We start from the raw sequence: 24,726 nt of genomic DNA on the forward strand, positions 1-24,726 counted from the left end.
GATCACTTTACCTAGTTTGCCCCAAACAACTTAACTATTGCTATTGGGTTTTTTGCTTACTATGTTCCCATTTTAATATGAGGTATATCAGAGGAGTTGAGAAGATTCTCATCCTTGTTTTTAAAACTGCAGGTAGGTGGAGAGGGGGGCTGCATACAGAAGAGGAGAATGGAGAGGACAAAGAGAGGAAGGGTCTAAATTGATCCAGAAGGAGTCAGCTATTTCAGATGAACCTAAAATAAAATCAGAAGCCTTGCCAGATAGGGCTGTAGGGTCTGAAAGCATCAAACTCAGTAACAAATAAGGGTCCCATGCCCTTTACTTTGTAGAGTTGGAGAAACCAAAACTCTTTTGATGAAAATCATTAGGAAAATTCAACTGGATGAATAGGCAGGTGGATTGACGTTTTAATGACAAGCTAAAGTTGAAACTGAAAACAATACTTCTCTTTGATTATTAGAATATTTGAGTCTGTGGTAAATATTTGTTGAATAGGTGAATAAATGGAAGAGTAGTGGAAAAGTAAGTGAACCCAAAGAGTCATGGATGAATGGGATTACCCTGAGCTTCTGATGCCATCTAGATGCTAGATGCCTAATGGAACAACTTAGTTGGGCAATGGGTACGGAGAGGGCGAGCTAAAAATGTTCTTGGTTAGAGAGTCCAAAAGATGGTTCTTAAGAAGCTTATTTTAGCAAGACAGGGTCAGATCTGAGGCTTGACCTAAAAGTGTATACGTGGTAAGCAGTTATGCCACCTGATGCTTGAAGAGTTTATGATATCCTTGTCCTGCCCCAGAGACGGTATAGAATAATGAGGCAAGTGTGGGCTCTAGAGTCCAACAGACGATTTTCAGTTCTGCTTTACTACCTTTGACATAGGCAAGATATTTAACCTCTCTGACTTTCAATTTCTCATCGAAAAATGGTCTAACCACATACCTCATATTTATTGCAAGTATTTAAGCTATCTGTAAATTTCCTAGCATGTTGTTTATTCCCAATAAATGTCAGTTGCCTTCTCCTTTCCTATTGTTGGACAAAATATCAGCAACACCTTCAGATAGAGACATGTTAAAAATAAAGAAATTTAGAATCATATTAACTAACCAACACTGGTTTTCTCCTACAGAATCCGGCATATACATTCTTAAGTGTGTTTGTGTTTATAAGTGCACAGTGCTGAGGGGCTGCTAAACACAAACTTCACTTTATCAGTTGCTCCATGTGGACTTTACCCAGGCAGTTTCTTTTGTGACATTTTCCCAGTGTGCTGCCCCTTTTCTCTGAGCTACCTTTCCCTTGCACAACTTTTTGTCTGTGCTCTTGCCATTTTAGACAGCCCTTGCTGCTGATAGTTAATGAATGACTCCCATCCCCTCCCTCAGACAACTCTAAAGTCCATACTCCCACCCAAGGCAACAGGAGAATTGCCACGTTTCACGTTTTTCTTTTCCATCATCTGCCCCAAATTCATCATCTCTTTTATTCTTACCAATGCCAATAAAACCCCCTTTTTCCTCTTTTAACTTTTCCTCAACCATTGGTTCTTTTCATTTATTCTTTGGGTTGCTGTTCTTTCAAATCTTGCAATTATTTTAATGTATTTATCTTGGTTATGTGTCCCTATTAGTATATAGTCTTGCAAGTGAAGCTTATTGAAATCCAACCCAGTGTAGTCACATTGGTCTTTGTAGATAACTTACCTTTCCTTCCCCGGCAGAGTCATTGATCGTTTTTTTCAGTCATACTTTTACTCTTGAGACTCTCCTCCTCCCATCTTACACCTAGTCCTTTTAACCCTTTCTAGAATTTTAGATAGAGGATTTTGTTCTTTTATTCCCTGGAGTCCTTAAAATACTCCTCCTTGGCTATCATGAACTCTCACATTCCTGTTTTAAGGGTGTTTCCCTCATTCCACATTACTGTTGATGAGAATAAGTTACAGCCTGGCCTACCTTAATGACCTCATCTGCTCTGAGAAATGAATCATAAAATGATGTTAAGTGTATATATCTGAGCACTGGGTCAATCAAGTTGTGTTTTAGCCAGTAGGTGAATATTTTTGTCTTTTATCCCTGCTCTTCCTCACCGTGGTGTCCATTCCATATTTTGTATCAGGAACACACCATTCCTTTCCTTCATCAGCCCAAGAGGTCTCCACTACACTCGTAGAGTAGTGTTACTTCAGTTTCTCTTCCCTTTCATTTTTAACTCCCAGTGTAGACTGTAACCAGCATGAATCCATCCTCGGGTCTGAACCATGTGATTTCCTCATGTGATGCTCGGTGTTTGTGCTTTAAAAATATATGTTTATAATAGTCATGCTGTGGTTATGTCTTCCTCCAAATACATCTCTGGCTGTAGTTCATTTTGAATAGTAGCCCATCATTGATCAGCCCTTCCATTTCTTTTACTTCTCATCCCATTTGATTACTGTCATATGTTTCTTTTTCTGAGGCTGCTGATTTTGTCTAAGATATTACTAAGATTTTTAGGAAGTGAATCTTTATTGTTGATGGAGGTGTTTTAGCTTAGGTAAGTAAGTCTTGTGATTTTCCTCAAATTGTACCATCTAGGTAGGTGGGCACCCAGCCTGTTCCACAGAAGAGGCTCGATTAATATTTGTCAGTTGACTGACTGAGTGAATCATCTGCTCCTTTATCCCATTTCCCATGCTCAGGAGCTATTTGGCCTCACTTCATTCCTTTTTTCTCTGTGTCTTAAGAACTATGTCAGGAGAAATGTGTCAGAGAAACATGTCCATAAATAGATCATTACTTACAGGGAAAAATTCCAAATAGCCTTGTTCTGTGTCCAAGAAAACATCAGGGCTCCTGAAAAGCAAAGCAAAAAATCACAACTGAGCTTACTATTTCATTGGGAAGACAAAAGACACAGACATGAGACAGCATGATCCTTGATCTACTGAGTGTTTGAGGTAAGGTGCACCAGGCCTTCCATGAACTAATTAAAAACCACAGAGATCCTAGAGCCCTTAGTGTAAATGTGGTACGGAATCTCATATATTCCTGTAAAGTATGAGAGAAGAACACAGTGCCTTGGGATGCAAGATTGTCCCAGAGAAATGGGGCTCACAACGAGTTAGTAAATGAACCAGACATCCCTTTTCAGGAAGAGGTTTATTTTTCTTAAGGTAAAGTATGAAGATTGATGTGATGCTGTCTCACTTCAGGGAGATTCTTAGAAGCATTGATTTTATAATAGGAAACATGCACATCTCCTAATGCATTTGCATTGAATGCTCATGCTTCAATAGCCACAAATCCTCAGAGGCCAGGAGAGATTCTGGTTCAGAGCCATTGTCTAAAGAGTGGCTATTCACTGATACATGGATGAGGAAGACTTGAAAGGTAGGAAAATACTAGCAGTACATATGGCATATAATGGGTTAATGGGCATACTCTCAGAGGGCACTACAAAATGATAAGGAATAGACAATAGCAAAATGAGCAAAGGTACAAACATGAAACTCATAAAAGGTAAAATGCAAATGGCCAATAATTATATCAAGGGAAGTTTAAATTTACTAGTAGTCAGAGAAAAGCAAATAAAAACTCAAAATATCATTTTGCTGCCTTTAGATTAGTAAAAAAAATGTAAGCATTGTTTTTGTTCAGTGGTGGCAGGTGTATGTATATGTATGTACATGTGAAAACAGACACTTTGTACACTGCTGATGGCTGTGTGAATTATTACAACAGTTTCAGCACTTAATTGGCAAATATTTTCAAAACTGAAAATGCACATACCTTTTCACTCAGTACTCTGACTTTGGGGGAAGATATCCTGAGGAAATGAGGGCATGAGTTTTTAATGGATATATATATATCCAATAATGCAGCAATTAGTCCTTAAAATATGGAAAAATATCTGAATAGTTTATCAAAAGGGCACTAAAAAATTATGGAATACTAAATAAATTGTAATATTGTGCCATTTTGAAAAATGTGGCTTTGTGTTTACTTACCAGTGGGATGTCCGTTATTCTTTGGGAAGTGGAAAAAGAAAATTAATAATAGTAGTTAAAACATATATATTGCTTATCATGTGTCAGGTACTTTTCTAAGTTGCGTATCTTACTTCATTTAAATATCACAGTAGCAATTTACAATTGAGAAAATAAAGCAGAAGGACCTAATGACTTCCAAGTCCACACAAATGCTTATGGGTAGGATAGAATTTAAGCCCTGTGGGTTGGCTCCAAATTTATGCTCATTTTTTATTTTTATTTATTTATTTATTTTTTTAAAAGATTTTATTTATTTATTCGACAGAGATAGAGACAGCCAGCGAGAGAGGGAACACAAGCAGGGGGAGTGGGAGAGGAAGAAGCAGGCTCATAGCAGAGGAACCTGATGTGGGGCTCGATCCCATAACGCCGGGATCACGCCCTGAGCCGAAGGCAGACGCTCAACCGCTGTGCCACCCAGGCGCCCCTATGCTCATTTTTTAAAAATGAAAATCCCATTTTAATTTTATTGAGTGAAAATAGTTTTTACATTTTAATGAAAAAAACTCAGTAATAACATCGATTTAGAAATTGTGTCCTCTAAATACATTAATCAGTTTTCAGTTCCCAAGCAAATTATTTATTAGGTATCTATACAGACATAAAACTTAAGAATGCCAAACACTTTCATCAAAATTGTAATAAAAGTTATTTCTAAATCTTCGCAGTTATAACTTAAGAAAATACACAATGGATTAAACTCATCCCAAATGTTGTTTTTTGCTAGATGTAATTTATCTTCGTAAAATAACAGATTGTCAAGAAAATGGCTAAATGGTATAGCAGAAACAAGTATCTAAATGCCAGAATGAATAAGAAATCTGCATACATTTAAAATAATATGGTATATCTATAAATGACCATAAACCCATATCTGACACTCCAAGTCCTGTTACTATTCCCAGCTATTTTTGGGGATCATAGCGTAAGATAATTTTTTTGAAGATTGTGTGTCCAAAATTGCAGAAGTGCCTCTTTATAGAGGAGATAGATCTACAGTGCTACATAAGTCCATCAATACTGACAAAGAATTGTGAAATGTACAAATCACAACCATAGGTTATAATGTAGAATGTAGGGGCGCCTGGGTGGCACAGCGGTTAAGTGTCTGCCTTCGGCTCAGGGCGTGATCCTGGCGTTATGGGATCGAGCTCCACATCAGGCTCCTCCGCTATGAGCCTGCTTCTTCCTCTCCCACTCCCCCTGCTTGTGTTCCCTCTCTTGCTGGCTGTCTCTATCTCTGTCGAATGAATAAATAAATAAAATCTTAAAAGAAATAATGTAGAATGTAGATCATGAAAATCAATATGGTAGGTAGGGAAAGAGAAATCTTTAGTGTCATATTCCTTTCTGCTTTTTACATTTCCACTTTCTTAGGTCTTCTCTAGTCATCTTGGTGAAGTTTTTTTCTATTTGTTTTCTTCTAAACACAAATCTAAACTTAATCTGTTTTTCCCTCCTACCTTTTTCCTTCCATCCTCCCCTTCCTCCCTCCCTCCTGTCTGTTTAGATGTTTCTCATTTAGAATCAATCTGCTGAATGGACTAATGCTTGTATCTCCATGAAAATAGCATCATCTTATATAATAAGCAGAGTACAATGTGTTAGTTAAATAATACATTGCCAAAACAATAGAGTAAATAAATGTTAAATGAGTGGATTGGGTTTTTATACTATGCTTAATACTATTATGTCATTTAATTAATGAATAGAAATAATTACTACATTTGTAGCTTTAAAATAGAAATTATATGGCTGCCTATATTTTTTAATTCCTGACCCCATTATAATGATTCTTATTCTTCTTTTTCCTTTTACTCTTCATTTATATCTCTGACTTTATTACAAATCCATTACTTATAGTGGTCCAGGCAAAAATTGCCTTCTGAATCCTTCATCTCACTTGTAATTTGTAGCCAATATCTGATGGAACTCCTTCCTTAGCTTGGTCTTCAATCTCTTTGGACCTGTCTCTCCTAGTTTTGGAGGCTAGAAATCCAAGATCAAGACACCAACAAATTTAGTGTATGGTGAGGATGCTCTTCCTGGTTCACAGATGATCAACTTCTTCCTGTGTCCTCACATGGTGGAAGGACCAAAGAGTACTTTTTGTCAAGTGATGGGTATTATAAAATCCACTTTTTGTATTAAAAAAAACAAATAATCATACATATATGTACATATCTATGCATATGTATGTTAAAAAGTGATGCTTCTAATAAGAGACTTATTCTTACAAACAAGATAGTGAGATCAGTTTTTCTTTGAGTTTATCATACCCAAGCAACCAAACACAAGAGCTTCCTTAAAAATTCCAGGAAATTCCAGGATCTCTGATTCTGTGGATCTCCAGATTGATTTGAATCCTCCTCAATGTCTTTTTTGACAAAAGACTATGTACTGAGAAAACTTACTGTCTACTCTGAGACGTGGAGGGAACACAGAGCAGGTTGTGTTTAAACATGAAGTCATGAATGTAAAAGACAGAAGAACAATGAAAACTAAGTGTATTTGAGTTCTCTGAGTAGGGTTTGGGTCTAATATATGAGGAGGATATCTCAAATGAGTAGGTGCTTTGCTGTTTGTTATTGTACTTGTTACTGGCAGAACCAAGTGTGAAGAAATAGCATCTGAGATGGGGGATACTGTAAGATTAGTATTGTGGAGTAGGGTAGAAAAGGATCCCAGAAGAAGTAAGATCCCAGAGGATGATGAGAAAGTATTCAGTGGATCTTGTCTCTTTATTGGTAGTACCAAGTTAATAAAAAACATTATTATTTATGCATCAAAATTGGCCCAAGTTGATGCCTATTAGTGGCAGCTTTGATTGATCCTAGACAAAATGGAACGATTCTGTTTTAGTATCTGAATAGAAGTCAGATTTAAATGGATTGGCTCCAAATGGTGGTTACGGAGTTGTACTAGGAACATACTGCCTATGTTCAAATCCCTGCTTCACAACTTACTAGCTGGGTGAACTTGGGCATAATATTTAACCTTTTTTCCCACTTCAATTGCCTAATCTGTAACATAGAGATGTTAATAATACCTACTTCTTAGGCTTACAATAAAAATTAAATGACATAATCCACATAAAATATTTATCATAGTATGTATGACATAATAAGCATATAATAAATGGTGCTTGCTATTATTATAAAAATTACACCTTGAATATGACAATAAGTATGGACTAGACTAGTGGTTCTCAAATGGTGGTGATTTTGCCTCCCAGGGCACATTTGACAATATCTGGAGACATTTTTGGCCAACACCATGTGGGAGAAAAGGGTGCTATTGGCATCTAATGGATAGAGGCTAGAGCTACTGAACATCTTGCAATGCACACGAATGCCTTCCACGACAAAGAATGATCTCATGCCAGATGTCAATACTGGCAAGGTTGAGAAATCATGATCTAGGCTGTTCAAGGCCTCAGATGGTGCAGCTGAGGTGGCTGAGATGACTGGGTGACAGCTGAGGTGGCTGCAGAGAAAAGCTCTGGCTTCTCTCTACATTGTCTTTCCTCCTGTAGGAAGTTAGCCTGGGCTTGTTCACATGGTGGTGTAAGGTTTCCCAGCGGTAAGGAAAGGCAAGCCCCAATGGGCAAATACTCTGCAGTCCTTTTCAGTCATGTTTTCTAATGTCCCATTGACCAAAGCAAGTTCTGTGGCCAAGCCCAGACTCAAGGGGTAGAAAAATAGTCTCAACTTTTTGATGGAAGGAGCTGTAAACCACTGTGGCTTTTTTTTTTTTAATCTGCCACACAGAGGGGAGACACTTTTAACTGAGCCTCATTCTGCTAAACTGCCCTCCAGGGAGACTGTACCAATTTTCTTAGGTAACGGTTGCCTGTATTTCATTATCTCACAAACACGTCTAAGTCAGTGTTAAAAAGATATTAGCACTTAGAGTCTTTGATCAGTCAGGTGAAAGTTAAAGGGCAAAACAGAAATAGAACAAAATAGAAACTTTATACTAGTTCTTTTTTGATATTTCCACTCAGAAGAGCCCAGATTCACATGTTAAAGAAGCTAATAGCATCTCAACTTGGATGTCACATAGTACCTAAACCAGAAGACATTAAAGGGTTTATTTTCTCCCACAAACCTGCTTTTTCTACACTTTGCATTTCAGTTAATGGCACCACCATAATCTAATCACTCGAGCCAGGGACACAGGTCTCCTCTAGCAACTGTCCTATTCCTCACATAATTTTTTAGTCAGCCATCTAGGCTTCCATTACTTTACTTCCCAAACGTCTGTCATAGTGATTTCATGTTTCCCCATTCCCATCACCATAAGATTAATTTATACTCTTATTATACCTTGCTTGGATCATTGCAATATCCTGTGTCCACTATCAATTCCCCCACCACACCCCACCTTACTCTAATGCCTCCAGAGTTATCTTCCCAAAATAAAAATCAGACCAAGTCAATTCCATGACAAAAATCCCCCTAATCTTCATGTACTTTGTGGAATGTTCATGTCCATTAAGAATTAACTTCAGATACCTTAGCAGAGCATTCACGTCCCTGCTCTAGGAAAAATGGTAATACTCTACCCATCTTACAAGGTTGTTTAGATAAATAAATGAGATGCTATATGTATGTTGGATGAATGAATGAGTGCGTGAATCAACAAATGAGTCAATGGCTAAAAAAGAAGTACTTCTGATGTGGCTGGGGTAAAGGATTAGGGAAGAGATGTAGCTTGAAGGGTAGTCTGGCACTGGATTATAAAAATGACCTTGTGTATCAGGCTTAGAGGAAGGATTTTATTTTATAAGAAACCAGAAGCATATGATAACCTCTGTTACTTCAAATAACCTGTAGAAAGGGAAATCTCAAATCCTACTTACAGTATATCTCAATGTCAAAAGTTATTAGTTTGAATGTTCTTGTCCATGTTGAATCACAATTTCCTGATGAAGTGCAATCCTCCTTAATAGCCTCAATTCTATAACCTGAGTCTCCCAAGTCACAAGATAATTTCCAGATCTTCCTTCATGCATTCATTTCTTTGGACACAACTTTTGACCTATATCAGAAAATACTCCCAACAACATTTCTGAAGCATGTTGACAACAATCAATTGGAACAGAATCCAAAATGGCTTTGTTATACTGGAGTCAAGGTGTAATATTTCTTTTAGGCTTTCCCACCTGTTTTCACCTGTGCTTTGCACAAACCCAGTAGCTCTTTCAGATAAGATTATTATCCAGTGCCTTATGATCTCTGAGGTTACTGAGAATTGATTTCTTCTAGTGCCTGTCCCTGGTGTCAGCCACTGAAATCCTTGATCATCAATGGATAGAGAGAATTGTAGAAAAACAAGGAAAAAAATTAATTAATTAAAGGAGACTTCTTTGTTTCCAGTCTCTGACTCTTGCCATGCTGCAAACCTCTTTCGTGTGCATTTGCTGTGTCAGCCCAAAGTGAAGCAGACAGAATGGGAATTGAGGAAGGCCATTAGGAGCTGAACCAGCAGGAACCTGATAAGGAGAGCCCCTGGCCCTGCTGCGAGGATGAAGGCAGGCATGGTCTGTGGCAGGAGTGAAATGGAGGCACTTTTTTGTGTGCTCCTTGGTAACAGCATGGCCATTTCATAAACAAAAGGCTCCATGTGGACTGCTTAACCTGAGCTCATCAGTTCAGTGTCTAGGACTGGGAGTCCCTTTTACTTGAAGCCAATGACTGGATAAAGAGACTATCAATGAAATGGGGTTTTTATAGTTTTAATAAGATCAAGTTCTAGTTCCCTTGAAGGATCTGTGTTCTGTATAGGATCCTTTTTAACATTAATTTGTTTTTGAATTCTTATGCTGACAATGAAAAACATCTAAATTTATTAGTCCTTTCCTATGCTGATCCAAGAAGCACCCTTTGATACACATCTAATAAAGATAGTCTCTAAAACCAAATAATAGACTAAAATGTGTTATAAGTTCTTATTTCATTCAAGACAGGACTTACCTTTAATTCACCAGCAGAGGCAGTTGTATTTGTCTTTCTGAAAGCAGTTTAGGGTAAGTGTTCAAGTAAATCAAAAGATCAGCTAATTAATTCCTTATAGAATTGGATTAGATGCTCTCATTTCAAATGGCAGCTTTATGCTTACTCATTGTCTTGAATAACCTTAAGTATTGTTGCCATCTTCCTGCTCCATTACTTATGTAATCACTAGCCCTTGGTATTCTGCTTCAGGTCATATAAAATCACTTACAGATATTTTCAACATACACACAAAGGCCCTTTATGTCATAGTCCAATTTGATGGGGTTTTTTTCCCCCTGCATTACCTCATGTGAGAATTCTTGTTTAAACTTTATTGATCTGTCTGGTTTATTGTGCTGGGCTGTACACTTCCACATCACATGGGTCGGATGGAGAGGTGCAGTGAACAGACGTACACGTTTTGAGTCTTGTCTTGCTAGTGGACACAATTAACTTCATCTCTTTTGAGCTGCCCGTTTAAAGTCATTGTTTGCTTAGAATACATTTGCTTAGAAACGAACATTGTTTACATGATATAAATTCCCGTAGCTGACTATCTCCTCCGTCTGTACTTGGCAGTTTCATGCCACTTATTAACACGAAAGCAGTAACACAAAAACTTCCTTTATTGAGTCTTTTAAAGTGTCAGATTCTGTATAAGAGCTTTTTTTTTTTTTTACATTATCTCATTAATCCTTCAGCATTTCAGGGAAGTTTGCCCTATTATTATCCATAGTCTTCAAGTGAGAAACAAGAGGTCCAAAGAAGTTGAGTAACAGTGAGTGTATGTTAAACATCAGGATTCAAATCCACAATTTTCTCACTCTCAAACCTATGCTCTTACTCATTTTATTATATAGGCTCCAAAGATAACCTGTTCCATCTTTCAGTTGTTAAAGACATTTTATATTAAATGTCTTTGAAATCTGTCTTCCTATAGCTTTTACTCATTGGTCTTATTTTGACAATTTTGGCTAAGTGAAGTGGCTTTCACTTCTCTCTCTGCATTATTTTTTATAGGAGAAACATAACTAATTCCTTCCAGAAGTATGTATTGGGCACTTGACCCATAGGATTTTATATTCCCATGAAAGTGACATTCATTCCTCAGAAATGCATAACCTTTATAGAGACTGTTTCTCAATGTTTCTCCTTCCTTTTGGTATTTCAATAACCCTGTCTTGGTTTTTTTCTGTCCCCTGGTTCCTTTTTCTGGTCACATGTCTATATCATATCTGGGCCATGCTATACCCACACCATCCTCTCCTACTTAGACAAAGGCACCTTCACGTTGCAGTCATTCCCAGGCCATCTGCAGATTCTGAGGTCATTTTATGGGGTCTGGACAACTCAGTGGAGTGGCAAGGGATCCAGTTTGTTTTGGGAAATCAGGTCCCCTCACTGCCAAATGGAACCAAGATCTTATACCCACCTCATATATACCTAAACTTCCCAACCAGGATTAAATTAACATCAAGTCAGAATTTAAGTCCTTGGCCCTAAAGACTACCTAAATATAACCCATGATTTAAAAAAAAAATCTACCTTTTGCATACTAGGATAGATTCTTGTATGTCTCTTGTCTCCTTTTGATTTTGAAGATTCCTAAGGCTGGTAAAATTTTATTTTGACAGATGGCTCAGGATCCTTTAAGATCTCTTAATGCAGTCCTGAGTGGTCATTCGTCTCTTGGTTATGTGATTCAGTACCCAGCTGCAGAAGTCACTGACAGTGATGGTGGCCTCTATTACTCTCTGGGCTCAGCTACCCCTAGGATTTGTTGCCAGTTAAGAGCAAACAGCTTCTGGTCAGTGCTATTAGGTCATAGGCCTTTTTGTGCTTAGTCTCTTGTGCTCACATTTTGCCAGAGGAAAATGTCCAGTTTAATCCTTTTTTTCTTTTCCTGCCTGGTGACTTTTCAGGGTATTTAGAAAGAAATTTGAAGGACCCAGATCTCAAATTCCCTCTTTCTTCTTCTTTGGGCCATACACACCCTTGGCCGTTTAACTGAAGATGTAAAGGAACAAAAAGCAGAATTTCCTCTCAGCTAAAATAAGAAAAAGAAGAGGAAAGATTCCAGATACCTTAAAAATGCTCTGCAGAGCAGTAATGACCCCTCCTAGTACATTACAAAAGCCAGAACCACTTCACCTCTCCAGAGTTATAACCCTCTCATCCATCTAGCCAGAGTCCCCGCGCCCTGATGGGACGGAAGTTGGGGATAATTATTACTTTTTCAATACCAGTTTTGTTTTATATTCCACAAATGTCTTGTGATGGAGAAAGCTGGGGAGGAGCAAGGAGAGCTTAACCAGGAACTGGAAACTGAGGAAAAGCTGTATACCTTATTCCCCCAAGCAGAGACTGGGTGAGGAATGATGAGAAAAGTTAGGTTTGGGGATATAAAAGCAAAGGGACTTACCTCGTCTTAGAATGTGGCAACAAGCTTGATTTCAGGATCTCTCCATGGGCTGTCAAGAATTAGTTTGGGCCTTGGTGAAACTTTTGGGGAATTCCCCTCAGCAAGGATGGGTATGTGTTGAAATCCAGCATAAAGGTGACTCTGGACATCCCCTCCACCCCCATCAGTTCCATCAGCCTGATTGGTACAGAATTGCTGGGCAAGGTGTCGAAGAACCTAGCAGGTGATGGAGACAGGAGCTCAGAGAGATGTTTGTGAGCAGACAGGAGATACCTTGTGGGGACCCTCACACCTGAGTGAGACTCTGAGGGTGTGGGAGGTATTTAGAAAGAAATTTCCTTGCAGGTCCCACCTGATGGGGGCAGGAACCAATAAAATTTGATTTATTATTTTTTTCTATGATCCCATCTGTTCGTGAAGCTCAGAGAAACTCAGTCACTTCAGAATGAAATTACCAAACTCCTATTGCTAACAGAGGAGGTGCAAGCCCCTGAGAAGGTGTGTTCAGTTAGAATTAGCCTGGGGGAATAAGGCATTTCATTGTTCTTTGTAATGCAGGCAAAATAGTATTTTCTATTTCTTGACAGTTTCCAGTATTGCATAGTGTTTAAACTTTCTTTAAACTTTCTGTCACCTCATTTATTTCTCACTGATAAATTAGGTAACATTCTCATTTTATAGGAGAGAAAAGTGATACACAGAAAAAAAAGAGTTGCCCAACTTAATCATATATATGTGTGTGTGTGTATGTATATATATATATATATATATATATATAAAGATTTTATTTATCAGAGAGAGAGCATGTGAACCAGGGTGGGGTGGGGGTGTGAAGGAGCAGAAGGAAAGGGACAAGCAGACTCCGTGCTGAATGCAGAGCCCAACGCAGGGCTCAATCCCAGGACCCTGAGATCATGACCTGAGCTGAAATCAAGAGCTGGTCGCTTACCAACTGAGCCACCAAGGCGCCCCCAACTTAATAATCATATTAATAATGACAACTAATTAAGTCCCAGGTGCTAAGCTAAGAAAGTTACATGTACCCTTTTATTTATTTATTATTTTTATTTATTATTTATTGTTTATTTTATTTATTTATTTATTTTTGATGTAAAGTTCAATGATTCGTTAGTTGCGTATAACACCCAGTGCACCAAGCGCAGAATTCCTAGTCAGTAACTACCAACTCTGTAGGACAAATACGGTAATCTAATATTTCCTTTTTACAAGAATTTACTAAGTGTAAGAGCTGATTCATAATGGATAAGAAATTCTGTCCCATGCCTTCTATGGAGAAACAACAGTAGAGCTTCATGAGTAGACCGTCAACAGCCCTGTGCTATTCTCTAGTCACTGATGAGTGGCTCCTGAGGATTATTTCCTAAAAAATGAGAGCAGAGTCAATGTGGGAAGGAAAATAACTATATTAAGACTTTTTCTCCTATGTGTCCCTTAAGAAATTTTAAAAAATTATAAAATTACTTTCTGAAATGGATATTGTTACTATTTCCATATTGTTGTTGAATAAATGAAGGCTCAAAGAAGTCAAGTAAATCACTCAAGGTCATATAGCTAATGAATATAGCTGAGTCAGGGTTAAATTCATATTCCCTCACCCTCAAAGTCCATGCTCCTAGCCTCCTACTATTCTGAGGGAGGCACTCAGATTTTGTGATTAACTGTAAAATAACCTTTCTATCTGTTTTACTGCAAGGGAGTTATTCATTGCTTGTAAGGTAAATACCCTCTCAAATAACTTTTTTATGTGTGAGCTTTTCATTAATATGCATCAAATAGAAGCATATGATTTTCAGATGGATTCATTTCTCGTTTTGACTGCTTTTATTAATTTGAATATCAAAGCATTTGCTTGTTTATACACACTGAAGAATGAGCACTCTAAAAAGAGACAAAAGCAACTCTCCGAAAAGGTTTTGGCATGTTTTTATGAGTAAAAAATAGTTTGTATGAATCATTCAGGGTTTGTGTGTATTATGCACAATAAACCAAATGAGTGTAACAAGTTAAATTTATGAATTAAAGATCTGGTAATTCATCAGCCACCTGTCTGCAAAAGACTTTTGAATTCAGTGTATATAAAATGTTTCCTATAATCACATGGAGGGAATATGCAGTATCACTACAAAGTAATGCGATTTAACATCTACAAGAACTTAGATAATCCTGATCACATATTTTCTTTAAAATGCATTAAAAATAACATATTGAGTGCAAGCTCTCCACTTTATAGCAAGCTTGGAGGGACTTTATGTATCTCAATGTGTGTTTCTCTCTCTAAAGTAGTCATTTTAGAGTTTATATATATTTATTCCAATAATACTGCCATTTCTTAAAACACTTTCAAAAATTCCCTTGGTGAATTTCCCCCAGAGCCAGTTTATAAGGTGTTGAAAAGTAATTTGCATCAATTTATAAGCACCTTCCCTTCTTTAACAAAACGTGGTGATTCTCCATCCTCTAATCCACCTGATTTATCAAACCAAGCTCTGAACTTTTTTTTTTTGAAAAGGCATTTCATTTTTTTTAAAGATTTTATTTATTTATTTGACAGAGATAGAGACAGCCAGCGAGAGAGGGAACACAAGCAGGGGGAGTGGGAGAAGAAGAAGCAGGCTCATAGCAGAAGAGCCCGATGTGGGGCTCGATCCCATAACGCCGGGATCACGCCCTGAGCCGAAGGCAGATGCTTGACCGCTGTGCCACCCAGGCGCCCCTTCATTTTTTTTAATAATAATTTTTTATTATATTATGTTAGTCACCATACAGTACATCCCTAGTTTTTGATGTAAAGTTCCATGATTCATTAGTTGCGTATAACACCCAGTGCACCATGCAATATGTGCCCTCCTTAACCCATCACCAGCCTATCCCATTCCCCCTTCCCCCTCCCCTCCGAAGCCCTCAGTTTGTTTCCCAGAGTCCATAGTCTGTCATGGTTCATTCCCCCGTCTGTTTACCCCTCCCTTTCTTCTTCCCTTTCTTCTCCTACCGATCTTCCTACTTCTTATGTTCCATAAATGATTTTGACTGTTTCCCGATATCAAGCCCAGTGTCTCAGTTTCACCACCGAAGAAATCCAAAGGACTGTGGAGGAAGTCCCCAAAATGCTGGGAATAATTTAGTATCTTCCCAAGGTGGATAATACCCTGATTGGGCCTATGTACCTTTGAGTGGACAGATGCAGGTCTGCCCTTAAAAAAAATTGCATTGCTCTGAATACATTTGTACATTTTTACTCTGCGATCTCGTTTTGCCATTCTAGTATTCGATTCTTCAGTGAAACCAGAAGCAAATTTCTAGCCAACCTGAGGCGTTCTTTTGACCTCTTCTTCCTATTAATTTTCATTTATGGTATCTTTTTTTAAAAAATAACATGTTAATCAGGATATAACTTGCAATGCACTTTACAATTTTTTCTGAGGGAGGCTTTTTATAATTGAAGATTTTGACTGCAGGATATACTTCTGACACCTGATTAAAAAACAGCTCAACCAGACATCTCAATTTTAAAGTACAAGTCACTTTTTCCCCCCCTATCTCCGCTTTTGGTATTTTATTTTTGCTTAGTGAGATAGAAGTAAATACCATTGACTTAAAAAAAAGTGTGTGTGTATATATATATATTTATTTATAACTAAGCAATTGCATATTTTTTGTGTGTATTCCTTATGTTGTGCTTTTTATTACTGTGACTTATTACCTGTAACTGGAAGCCTGTATCTAAATACCATTGACTTTTAAAAGTGTTCATAATCATCAGCATGCTAAGTGACATGGAGAAAAGGAGGAGGTGTTGTGTCCTGTAAAGAGGGGGCATATGCCCCCCTCTGAAACTCTTGATGAAAGAGATCTCTCTGCATGACTTAGGTTTTAATGTCTCACGTACCTTAGGGGAGGAGAAAATGAGTGTGAGGTTAAAAGTAATTTTGATTTGAGTTCGAACTATGTAGAAGTAAGTCTTATGTCATAAATTCTCTTTTGAAAAATATTGAAAATTATCCTGAACTCTTATTAAGGAAACTGATTTGTAGATAGTGATAGAAACATTTTTTCCCATGAAAATGACAAACATAGCTTATGTTCATTAGCATTTATCTATTTTAGTTAAAATAGGCTCCTAGCTCTGTATTTCTCCTCTTAAAATCACTCTTCTATAATTCAGTTGGCTTCGTAGACTAATATATTTGCCATTTCTTTCAGTATTGCTTAGTTTTCTTTTTTTTTTAATGGAAGTATAATTAACATACAATGTTATATTAGTTTCAACAGTTGTATATATTACTCAGTGTTCCCGTAAATATAGTCACCATCTTCACCATGTAACATTATCACAATATTATTGTTTTAATTTTTTTATAATATTATTTTTTTATTATACTATGTTAGTCACCATACAGTACATCCCTAGTTTTTGATGTAAAGTTCCATGATTCATTACTTGCATATAACACCCAGTGCACCATGCAATACGTGCCCTCCCTAATACCCATCACCAGCCTATCCCATTCCCCCTCCCCTCTCCCCTCCGAAGCCCTCAGTTTGTTTCCCAGAGTCCATAGTCTCTCATGTTTCATTCCCCCTTCTGATTACCCCCCCTTTCTTTATCCCTTTCTTCTCCTACCAATCTTCCTACTTCTTATGTTCCATAAATGAGTGAAACCATATGATAATTGTCTTTCTCTGCTTGACTTATTTCGCTTAGCATTATCTCCTACAGTGCCGTCCATGTTGCTGCAAATGTTGAGAAATCGTTCTTTTTGATGGCTGAGTAATATTCCATTGTATACATGGACCACATCTTCTTAATCCAGTCATCTGTTGAAGGGCATCTTGGCTCCTTCTATGATTTAGCTATTGTGGACAATGCTGCTATGAACATTGGGGTGCATATGGCCCTTCTCTTCACTACATCTGTATCTTTGGGGTAAATACCCAGTAGTGGAATTGCTGGATCATAGGGTAGCTAAATTTTTAACTTTTTAAGGGACCTCCACACTGTTTTCCAGAGTGGCTGTACCAACTTGCATCCCCACCAACAATGTAGGAGGGATCCCCTTTCTCCACATCCTCTCCAACACTTGTTGTTTCTTGCCTTGTCAATTTTTGCCATTCTAACTGGCGTAAGGTATCACAATATTATTGACTGTATTCCCTATGCTGTACTTTTCATCTCTGTGATCTATTTATTTTATAACTGCAAGTTTGTACCTCTTAACCCCCTTTATCTATTTCAGTCCTCTCCCTCCATCCCCTCCCCTCTGGCAACCACCAGTTTATTCTCTGTATTTGAGTGTATTTATTTGTTCACTTGTTTTGTTTTTTAGATTCCACCTTTAAGTGAAATTATATGGTATTTGTCTTTCTCTGTCTGACCTATTTCACTTAGCATAGTACCGTCTGGGTCCATCCATGTTGTTGCAAATGGCAAGAGCTCATCCTTTTTCACAGCTGAATAATATTCGTGTGTGTGTGTGTGTGTGTGTGTGGACACATACATCTTCTTTATCCATTCATCTGTCATTGGGTACTTCAGTTGCATCCGTGTCTTCGCTATTGTAAATAATGCTACAATAAACATAGGGATACATATATCTTTTCAGATTGGTGTTTTTATTTCCTTTGGTTAAATGCCCAGTAACGGAAGTACTAAATTATATAGTAGTTCTTTTTTTTAATTTTTTGAGAAAACTCCATACTGTTTTCCACAGTGGCTGTACCAGTTAACATTCTCACCAACAGTGCACAAGGGTTCCTTTTTCTCCACATCCTCACCAACATTTGTTATTTCTTGTGTTTTTTATTTTAGCCATTCTGACAGGTATGAGGTGACATCTCATTGTGGTTTTGATTTGCATTTCCCTAATGATTAGTAATGGTGAGCATTTTTTCATGTGTCTGTTGGCCATCTGTATGTGTTCTTTGGAAAACGGTCTGTTATAGGTCCTCTGCCCACTTTTTAACCAGATTGTTTGTTTTTATTTTTGTTCTGTTTTTGGTTTGAGTTTTAAGTTCTTTATTTATTTTGGGTCTTAACGTCATAGCAGATCTATCATTTGCAAATGTCTGTTCCCATTCAGTAGGTTGTCTTTTAATTTTAGTGATGATATCCTTTGCTGTGTAAAAGCTTTTTTATTTTGTAGTCCCAGTACTTTATTTTTGCTTTTGTTTTCCTTGTCTGAAGAGAGATATCTAGAAAAGTGTTGCTAAGACTGATGTCAAAGAGCTCACTGACTATATTTACTTGTAGGACTTTTATGTTTTCAGGTTCTTATTTAGGTCCATTTTGAGTTTATTTGTGTATATGGTGTAAGAAAGTGGTCCAGTTTCATTCTTTTGTATATGGCTCTCCAGTTTTCCCAGCACCATTTTTTTGAAGAGAGTGCCTTTTCCCCATTGTATATACTTGCCTCCTTTATCGTAGATTGATTTACCATATATCCATTCATTTCTGGGCTCTCTATCATTAATCCTTGTGTCTATTTTCATGCCCGTATCATACTGTTTTGATTACTACCTTGTAGTATATCTTGAAATCTGGAATGGTGTCATCTCCAGCTTTGTTCTTCTTTCTCAAGATTGCTTTTGGTATCTTGAAATAGCCAAAGTTACATTTTAACAAGTCACATTTTAAATAGTTGTTGCTTATTATTGTGGGTTTCTCTTTTGTATTTGCATCAACTCATGCAGAATGGTACAAAGTTTCTTTTTGTATTCTTTGAAGTTTATTTTTAAAAGGAAGGGGACTGTGTGTGTCTGTGTGTATTTGCAGGAAACATAGTATAACTTCTGTAAAGGAACAGTTTGTTTTACAGGTTTTAGAAGGAGGCATTGTCCTTAATAAAAATAATGAAGTAGGTAAATTTTATCTTTAATGTCTTACTCTTTAAACTTTCAGAAACCCTCTCCTACTTCTTGGAGCCCCAATATCTGGAGTCTAATGCCCACAGGGCATTGTTCTCATCTAATCTGCACACCCACATTAGAAATTATTATCCCAGAAACATTTGTAAATAGGTTAATAGATTTGTATTGGGGTATTTCAGGCACCGATAATATGTAGTAATTGGGAACAGAGTGGCCTCCCAGGAAACCACAAATCCGAACACCTTGATGACTATAAATCCTGGGGCTAGCTAGAAAATGGAGGCTAACTTTACTACAAATACTTTGAATCCTGAAAGGTGGAACCTTTACTTGGAAATGAGACTACTCCCAACCCCACCTCCACTGATCTCCTTTTATCCCATCCCTCTGAATTCTCCAGAACCTCTTTTCAGTTATCAGTAAATATTGCTTTTCCAGCTTTTTCCCCCAAATACTTCTGCCTTCTTGCCTAAGAAAGCTTGACACTTTCCCCAAGACCTGCCTTGAAATCGCCATCCTGGCCCTCTGATCCCCTGTATCCTGGGTTTCCTGTTGGGTTCCTACTACTATTTCAGACCATTGTTCAATCACCTTATTTTACCAACCTATCTTTATTTGATGTTTACTGTGTCTTCAAGTCTCCATCTCTCCTTCGATACCTGATGGCTGGATTCATAGCTCCTCCTTCATTCTTAGTCTATTTGACCTTTCCACATTATGGAACATCATTAGTCAGTCTTTCCTTGAAATTCTCTCTTCTCCAGATTCTCTTACCTCTTGGCCTGTCTTTCTCAGACTTCTCATTCCCTCTTCTTTCTTTTGTCTGTAACAACTGTTGTAACTCCATGCTTTACTTTTCCTCCCTCTATATTCTCCTCACGAACGATCTAATCAACACTTAATTCCCCAAACTCTCTTCAATATGAGTGTTCTTTATTTCCGCTATTGTTACCCTAACTGGCACCTATGCTGGTGGAATAAACTCCTAAAAACATGTCTCCTGTCTTAGTTTCTCCCTAACTCCTACTTAGTTTCTACTATGTCTCCAGAGTCATCTTTCTGACACATGGACACAATTTAAAACATTACATTCTTCAAAAATTGTTAATGAATCTTGTTACCTCCAAAAAAAAGTACAATCTGCTACAGGCTTGTGATGGGAAAGGGAGGGAGGGGAGTGATGCAAGATGATGTGTTACACTCTGACCACTGCTTCACAGAAAGCCAAGAGATAGTTGAGTGGTCTTTCTGTCTACTTGTCCAAATGGGTTATCTTTGGAACAGCTTGTTCATAGATATTATACCTCAGAGCCAGCTATGGTAGGCAGTGAGGGGATGAAGTTTATCCTCTTGGATTCCTATCATCTGGTTCTCCACTGTTCAAAGTTAGTCTGATGGATTTTGACTCCTCTATGTGGTGACATTCACTCAGAAGAAGGATCCTGAACCTGTGGTGTGGTGTTTCACCTCCCTGCAAGTGTGAAAAGAGTCAGAATGCTGGTTGGCCTAACTACATGTTAATGGTCAAGATGGAATCCTGTATTCCCGAGCAAGTGACTATTTGGTTCCAGGCAGTAGAATCATAGGTATGTGTGAAGTCCCTTGGTTGCAGAAGCAACAGTAAGCAAAGTAACAGCTGCAACAAAAGCAAAGTAAGCAATGGAGAGCCTGGGAAGCAAGTGAAGCCAAGATATATAAAGAGGCAGATAACATGTGTCCAAATACAATGCTCAACCTCACTACTACTCAGGAAATAAATACGAGATTCTATTTTTTTGCCTACCAGATTAGTAGAAGCTAAATTGATAATATCTAGCATTGGTAAGATTGTGGGAAAACTTGTACTCTCACAGAGAGCAGCTGGGCACCCACTTTGGAGAATAAGAAATATACTCATATAGTTTAATACAAAGGCCAGTACATGGCCTGGTGTTTATATGTTAATATACTATATTTTATTTTATTATTTTTTAAAAGTTTTTATTTATTAGAGAGAGAGAGAGAGAGAGAGAGCAAGCATGAGTGAGGGGAGAGGCAGAAGGAGAAGGAGAGGGAAAAGCAACTCCCTGCTGAGCAGGGAGCCCAGTGCAGGGCTGGATCCCAGGGATCACGACCAGAGCTGAAGGCAGATGCTTAACCAACTAAGCCACCCAGGTGCCACTTAATATATTTTAAAAATACTAGTAATGGGGGGGAAAGTTACAAAAGAATACATATGATATCACTTGGATATAAATAAAACATAAAGAAATGGACAGAATGTAATGGCAATGGGTGCCAATTCTGGTTCCCACCACTAAATATGAGCCCTATGGAGAAAGAGATTTGGGAAGAAGTTTATAGCTGCCTAGATGGCAGGAAAACAAAATATGTCACTAACTGTGAGACAGGAAGCCCCTCCACCCAATATTACACCAATGGTGAAGTGTCTTTGCCTGCCAATGACAGAACATAAGGGAGATTGTGATGACCAGTGGATACAGAGGGCTGGTGGGAAAATGAAAAGATTCTTTAAGATGCTCCTTAAAAACTCTTTGAGATATTAAGGGAAGGCTTTCCTTTCCTCAAGACTGAGGTCTTGGAGGAAACATACCAAATAAGCAACTCATGAGAATTCATGTGATGATGAACTCTTTGGCTTCTGAGGACTGGGGTCATTCAGGAAGAGTTAATTTTCCCTTGCCTATGGTCCCAAAGCATATATCACATGATATTAGAGATGATTCTGTTCTGTTCTCAAGGGTAAGGGTGATGTCATATTTATGCAGGTTCCTCAGTATAATTATAACTGGCACATAGTAAAGACTCATTACTGTTTGTGGAATGGACAAACAATTGATTGGCCAGGGTCTCTGGAATCGTTTGAAATACTTTAGAGCGATAACCCAAAATCTGAACAAAGGCTTTGGGTGAGAAAATCAAGAAATATGGTACAGCTGGCTTGAGTCTAGACTCTTCAGAAGAGAATAAGAACTATCATGCCATTTGGGAATCACTTTGAGTATTTGTGAATAGCTGCATTTTTGTCCTTCAGGTCATGTAATTGCATGGGTCAAAACTAAAGAGTAGATAAAAGCTAAAAATTGTTAATGTATATAGTTTCTAGCTTTCAATCAAATTTTGCCTTCTGCAAGTATTTCTGGGGCATTCACAGTTATGACAGGTTTTGATGTATGTGTGGTATATGATTTCCTTCATAAAACCTGAGGGTTTCATGCAGATATCACAGACTATATTAAAACAGCATTAACCCCCACAATACAACAAAAACTTCAGACTGATAGATATTCTCTGAAAGAAGATAATTCAATATATATATATATATATATATGTATTTTCCAGAGAATAAATGTGCTGTTACCTGGATGTATTCCACTTAGCATTCCTGAGGCCACTGACAGGCTTATGTTGTTTTAATATCGGTAGCCCTGAGTTTTGCAGAATAAGATGCCTTTGGAAGACTTTATATTTAAACATAAAAAGCAACAAGCACCCTTATAATGCTGGATTATTAGCATATGTATTTTACATATTTTAGACTCTGTTGTTTCAGATTCTGATTTTAACCCATTACATTTTGGGGAACATGTTTAGAATATCTTTTTACAAATTGTAGCAGTGCATTGAAAATACTAACTCATGAAAGATAACTAAAATCACCTGAACTTTGTGTTTAGCTAAAGATTCTTTCTCAGAAAAGACTCTCTAAAGAAAGTTCGATTAGTAGCTAGCAATCATAAGGTAAAGCAAAGAAATAATAGACCCTGTATTATCATCTGACATAATGCTGCTGCTGCTTCTCCTCCTTCTTCTTTTTGGTGGGCAGCAAAGCAAGGTTTATTGAATGACAGCAAAGTGATGGTACAAAACTCCCAAGGGGGGAGGGGAACCGAGATTGTTGTCACCAGAATTTCTAAGTCAAGGGGTTTTTATGGGCTTGTTGGTGGGCTGTTTTTATTTCTGTGCCTGTCATGCAATCAGGTTTTTGTCATATGACATAATGCTTCTTTGTTTAGGTAAACTTGTGCTCAAACACCTCATCCTCTGACTCTACCTAACCACCTCCCCCAATAGCACACCCTTCTGGCCAGGTAGAGTGTTCTGCCTCCTGTGTTCCTGGGCTTGTGTTTGGCAGGATGGTTTACTTTGGATTATTCTTTCATCATTGTGTCCACCTGAGTTTTTTTAATCCTAATAGTGATGATATCTTAGTTTGCTATAGAGTCTTAGTTCATGCTCAGAGCTTGGTTTTTGGAACAAGAAGATGGTGCTTGCCTTGATACAGATCACACTGTCTTTGTAGGATCACAGTCAACTGTCTTACGCGTGTCTCACGTTGTGAGAAGCTTGATGTAAACTTTCCCTGACACAGCCAGCGTGAAGTGATACATAAGTAGATTATGTTTTCTAAAACATATGAAGTGTTTATTAAGAGTTTCAGAAAATCTAAAAGCTGCAGGATAATATACAAATCACTCTCTTGAACCAGGTGATTATTCCTTTTCATTTAGAGGAAATTCTGATTCTGTGAACTTTGCTCTTCTGGACCAAGCTGCAGGGTCCCAAGTGACAGAACATGGGACTTGCATTTCTTTACTTCGTGTTGACCCTTTGTAACAATCCAACACGATACCTTTATTCTTTTGCCTTCCAATCCAATTTCTACAGAGACCATAGTGATCTTGAAATGTCAATCAGTTCATCTCACTTCTCTACATGCAATAATGGGTTCTCAGTGCTCTTAGAGTAAAAATCGGATTCCTTACCATTTGATCCAGCCCCTCATTATAAATTCCAGCTGAATCTTGTATCACTCTTCCTTGTTTCAATTAAGGTAATGCTAACTGCTATAAAAGATAAACTCTGAAATCTCATGGCTTACCACCCGTAATGGTTTATTTCTTACGTTGGTGGAGAATGGGTCTTTGCTCCATGCGGTCATTTGGGGGTTCAGATTGTGCTGGTCTAGGCTGCCATTTCCACCCCAGTTCTTTCGGCCGGGACTCAGTCACATAACTATGCTTGTATTGAAGGGGGTAGGGTGAGAAATAAAATATTTTATTGGAAACCATCTCCCCCAGACAACACTATAACACAGAAAGGGCATTCTTTGTTGGAACACTGCCTCTTCCACGCTACTCTGACTCATTAAGCTTCAGCCACACTGACTTCACTGTGGCATATTTCTACCTCTAGGGCCTTTGCCCATGTTGTTACTCTTCTGGGAACATTTCTGCTGCTCTTGACATGACTGGTTATTTCTTCACTTTTTGGTCCTGTCTTAAGTGTCATCTCCTCAGAGATACCCTGCTTGCTTCCCTGCAGTCTTGCATCCTCAAAATGTTTTCTATATTTATGTCTCAATTTATATTCATTGAACTTTAGTTG

General features: G+C 37.9%; 1 protein-coding gene across 1 annotated transcript in view; it reads left to right on the forward strand.

The window, feature by feature from the left end:
• PLPPR1 (phospholipid phosphatase related 1) overlaps positions 1 to 24,726 on the forward strand; it is a 252,822-nt gene that overhangs the window by 14,433 nt on the left and 213,663 nt on the right. The window lies entirely within an intron of this gene.

Source organism: Ailuropoda melanoleuca, chromosome 7 (genome assembly GCF_002007445.2).
Source record: "Ailuropoda melanoleuca isolate Jingjing chromosome 7, ASM200744v2, whole genome shotgun sequence".
Taxonomy (NCBI): domain Eukaryota; kingdom Metazoa; phylum Chordata; class Mammalia; order Carnivora; family Ursidae; genus Ailuropoda; species Ailuropoda melanoleuca.